Here is a 5,485-nt window from a genome sequence, read left to right as displayed (position 1 = left end):
ACACACACACACACACACACACACAATTAGTCCTCGGCACGCTCACAATGTGCTAATCAACACACTTCACACAGACCCATAAAGCTGCAACACACGGAATGTGTGAATTCAAACACGTGAAGGTGGAAACACACATGTTCAGCTTGAAAGAGCGAACACAGCTTTTATACTTTCCTGCTTTTTCAAACTGTTGCTTTTATTCGTCTTGCCTGAAGTTTTTCCCGTCTTCTCAGGGTAAAGCGTACGGTCAGATGCTGCTGGACTTGAAGCTGAGAGGACTGCCTGACCTCAAATCACTGGTGGACTGAGCGAGACTGAAAGAAAGAAGACGTTGATGAGGGTGAGAGCTGTGGGAAATGGAGACATGAAAGCAAAACGAGAAGAAACGAATGTGAAAGTGAGACTCGACACAAACACAGAAGGATCCTTCATGGATCATGTGAGGGATCATGTAATAATTCTCAGGATTCCCGATCACGTCCACAGTCCAAACAAGGGAAACCTTAAAGAGCACAAGATTATGACGTATGAAATAACTTTAAATGCAATACAGTGAGACAAGTCCATTTAATTCATACAGCCCAAAATCACAAGTTAGGCCCAGAGGGTTTTATGATCTGCACGACACATGAGAGTTGGCACGGGTTGACAGGATTTTATCCACAATACAAACTGAAAGAGAACGTTCAGGAAACTGTCAAATAAAACATCATAAATAATTTTAATAAGTAAAGCCTGAATGCTCGGTTCTGACGTAGGAATTTATTGTGGCTCTTTCCAAACTCTGGGTCCACTGACTGACTGACTGACTGACTGACTGACTGACTGACTGACTGACTGACTGACCTGAATAGTATGCACATCCGACTCCAGCTGGAGACAGGTACAGGACAGAAAAAATAAATAAAAAACAGCAACAAAGGCAAAGCAGAGGCTGTCAGCACAATGGAATTTCCAATGTTGCTGGTTAAAACGTTGAACTAATAAAAGCTTCAGTGTACGGACAGCCTGTGCTTTTCCTTTGTAAGCATTTTTTTAAAGACCTTGGTATAAATTCCTACGTCAGAAACGAGCATCAGGCTTTACTTATTAAAATTATTTATGATGTTTTATTTGACAGTTTCCTGAACGTTCTCTTTCAGTTTGTAATTGTGGATAAAATCCTGTCAACCGTGCCAACTCTCATGTGTCGTGCAGATCATAAAACCCTCTGGGCCTAACTTGTGATTTTGGGCTGTATGAATTAAATGGACTTGTCTCACTGTATTGCATTTAAAGTTATTTCATACGTCATAATCTTGTGCTCTTTAAGGTTTCCTTGTTTGGACTGTGGACCTGATCGGGAATCCTGAGAATTATTACATGATCTCACATGATCCATGAAGGATCCTTCTGTGTTTGTGTCGAGTCTCACTTTCACATTCGTTTCTTCTCGTTTTGCTTTCATGTCTCCATTTCCCACAGCTCTCACCTCATCAACGTCTTCTTTCTTTCAGTCTCGCTCAGTCCACCAGTGATTTGAGGTCAGGCAGTCCTCTCAGCTTCAAGTCCAGCAGCATCTGACCGTACGCTTTACCCTGAGAAGAGCGGGAAAAACTTCAGGCAAGACGAATAAAAGCAACAGTTTGAAAAAGCAGGAAAGTATAAAAGCTGTGTTTGCTCTTTCAAGCTGAACATGTGTGTTTCCACCTTCACGTGCTTTGAATTCACACATTCCGTGTGTTGCAGCTTTATGGGTCTGTGTGAAGTGTGTTGATTAGCACGATTGTGAGCGTGCTGAGGACTAATTGTGTGTGTGTGTGTGTGTGTGTGTGTGTGTGGTGTGTGTGTTTTGATGTGCTGTGGATTCCCAGCAACGCGGTAAAAAAACTTTTACAGGAGAGTCTCAACAAGGGACGGTAGAGAAATAAAGGAGAGGGTGAAAGGGAAAACGGTTGCAAAGAAGACGAAGAAGGTGAGAAAAGGAGCGAAAAGGAGAGTTTTAAAGAGGACAAAGACACGTCCTCACTCTGTGTGAAAATGTGAAAACACCAAAACGAAAGGAAAGACTCCCTCTTTGTCTTTCTGTTTTTAAAACGTAATATTTAACTGATTCTTCTTGTTTCTGTTGCCATGCAACTGTGAACAAGCAGAAAACAGTGATTTGACTGTGACTAGGTCATAAACAGTAAATCTCTGCACTCTTGCACTTAAAACTGTCAATTCAAAGCTTTCAGCTCAATGAGAGCACTATGTTATTATAGCCTTAACTTTCTCTGTCAGGTTTTTGTCACTTTTGTTTTCCTAAATCCATTTTCATCTGCAGTAAGTGGCAAAGAAACGCTTGCAAATTCATAGACAAATATTTTCGAGGAAAAGTTTCTACGAGGTAGTGGAATGGAAACCTGCCATTAAATCACAGTTTGGTTCAAATTTGTCTCTAAATTTGTATGACAGTGACAGCAGTGTTTTTCAGCTGAGCATTTAATTGTGTAATCTTGCGTGTTGGTTGTACGCGTTTGGTTTCTGTCCATGTGGCGTGACTAGCTTCGTTATGAAAACCGTATTTAAGAGCAGTTAACTTAATGAGTCAGCGATCAACAAGACGTTTTAACACCTCTGAGCAACAAAATAACAGCTGCTGTTCTCTGTAGCGTCCATGTTGTTTCCACTTTCAATCTTTTTTTAAGAGAAGAATTCTGAGACTTTAATCTCTGAATTCAGATTTAAAAAGTAAATAAAATAAAAATTCACGTGAAGCTCTCTATAATTTGTTTTTGTTTTTTTAGAAGTTTTTAAAATAATAATAATAGATAATGTATTGTTGTTGTTGTGTCTGTTATGGTCGTGTTTCTTTGGATCCTATTGTGGTCGTCGTTGTATGGTACGTTATCATTTCTTTGCATTGTTGTGTGTCCTCTTTGTGGTGTTTTGTGGCTTTTTAAACTGCGCTCTGTGACTTTCAAACAGAAGTGATCTACAACAGTCACTTCATACAGGAGAGGCTGTAAACCAGTCTCACGGCTTTACAATGTCAGCTGACTCTGGTGTGCTGTGAGTCTCAGCTTCCTCTCAACGCCCGAGCCGCGTTGCAGTTTCAGCCGCCGCCGGCACGGCCGCCGATTTGACAAGATTGGGAAATGTAGACTGTAATTGTGAAGCTGGGCACAAGACGGATGAGTGCGAAGGAGGGAAGGTGATGAAAAGAGGGAAAATACAGAAATGAGGAATAGACAAAGGCTCCACCAGGCTTAACGAAAGAGTGGAATGTTAATAGCCGTGTGTGCAGAGTGGTTCAAGATGTGGATTTGTGACGAGGGAGGAGGGTACAGGTCGGGGGTGAGGGGAGGGGAGGGGACGTCTCCAACAGAAGACCAAAGTCGACACTTTTTAACAGGGACTATTTTCAGGAGGAAGTATAATCCAGTGCATGTACGCAGACAATTTACGTCCTACATTATCTCAGACTGAACTGAATCTAAAGGAGCGGCAGACAGCGCTATCTCGGAGGAAGTAGAGCGATTTATTTAGTGATAAATGAGGTAAATTGGACTGCTTTAAATGGATAAATTAGTTCGTATTTTTATTTTTATCGTTTTAAGTTGTGTCGGTTATATCGGAAAACATCTTTGCACTAAGAGTTACTACATGCGCTACAGATAACTCACGAAGGCTTAGTACAATAAGTTTTTCACATAGTGAGCGCAATTAGGCTACGACGAACTGTTGCCTCACTTTCTATACTCGGATGATGGAAATGTGCTGAAACACCACTGCTGAAATTATTATTAGTATTAGAGCCCGATCGTGGCTATGTCCCGCCGCATATCCAGCGGCAGCTTGCATAGCGCGATCGAGCGCCGAGCCAGAGGCGTAGTGTCTCTCCTATCAAGCGATACGGCCTACCACCAGCATAGCAAACATGTGATGCCTAATGTGCATCGTGCATCACAATTGGCAACTGACAATTTACTACAATCTATCAACAGCCTCACAGTCCACTGCCGCCATATCAGCGCCGCACAACCGCGGCAACCTGCCCAAAGTTCATCAGCAGTGTTGACTTGGCAATGAAGCTCAAATTTCTTAGACATATGAACTCACTTTACTTGCCAAGCAATATATTTTTTTTATTTTTAGTCTTTTGCGTCCACTCTTCTCATTGCAAACATGGACAAGGGTTTTGCAAAAGATCTGTAGAGTTTCAGTTCCTGTCTGCTGTTTTGTCTGATGTTTCCCTTCAGGAATGTCTAATGTAATGTTATGTGACTATATGTTATCATGTTTTTTAACTGCTTTGCTGTGATTGTTTGCTTAATGGGTTTTGTGGATAGGTGTGCCTGGCTTACTCCTTTAGCTTTCATCTTCTGTTCAGCTTGCTTCAGTGTGTTCTGGCTGCTTATGTGTTTAATGAGCCAATTTGACATGAAAATTAATAAATATTAATAAAAAGCAAAAATATTCAGCCTAAGAGTCACAGAATACTTAATGCACCTATCTACATAGTAGTAAACATTACGGTGTGATAAAAACGTAATAGTTTGTGCCACAACCCACCCAGCCGAGGCTTGGGCAGGTTTAGGGAGACCCGTACATTAGTCATAACTAGAAATAGAATTCATTTTTCATGATTCTTCTGATGCTTCTGATCAACAAAATACTCTTTTCCTCGTAAGGGGTGGTCGACGAGTTGTGTTAAAAATTCACTCACTTTGACATCACTTTTTAAGTTGAACTTGTTAGCAAACTGTTTTATTATCTAACACATCCAGCAGTTAACACAGCAACATTATCCTGCCAAAGCAGCTGCGACAAAAACAAGTTTATGATTAGCTGAGTGAACCAGAGCTGTTAAGGTAGCCGGCTCGACACTGAACGATGAGCTGCGAGCCCACTACACCAAGACTCCATCAAAAGCCTTGAGGAAGCTGCCACAATATAGTAATTCACGGTTCATCACTTGAGCAGCTCGTTTAACGTTTTCCACATTTTCATAGTGATACCCTGATAAAACTCCTTTAGGGGCACCTTCACGTTATGCGTTACGATAATAACCACTTCAGTTAGGATCGATAACAACCCCCACATTATTTTATTTTATTGTATACAGTGTAATAATGTTATAGAGCCGCAAACTGTTTCCCCAGTCAGGGGAAATCAGCCGTCAATAGGCCTGACACCAGATTTCTATTTGATTGATAAACAAGTCTGAGATCGTGGGCGGCCGATTCAGAGAATAATGTAATGGGATGAGAAAGCAAAATGTGCACAAAGAAGAGCCATTCTGTATACAACATCCTAGAAGTCAGGAAAAAATACTGGAAATCTGGAAGAGCTGGAACTGCTCAGTCAAATTATGAAATGCGCTAACTGATCATGGCTCAAAATACCTCAGAAAAGCACTGAAATATTGTTTTTAAATAAATAAAAATCCATGTCTTTCAAATAATGGACACCTTTTCCAGTGGAGATTCATTAGTTGGCGTGAAATTAAAAACCAATCAGA

Source organism: Seriola dumerili, unplaced genomic scaffold (assembly GCF_002260705.1).
Source record: "Seriola dumerili isolate Sdu_G_001 unplaced genomic scaffold, Sdu_1.0 BDQW01000917.1, whole genome shotgun sequence".
Lineage (NCBI taxonomy): Eukaryota > Metazoa > Chordata > Actinopteri > Carangiformes > Carangidae > Seriola > Seriola dumerili.
This window is presented reverse-complemented; position numbering follows the sequence as displayed.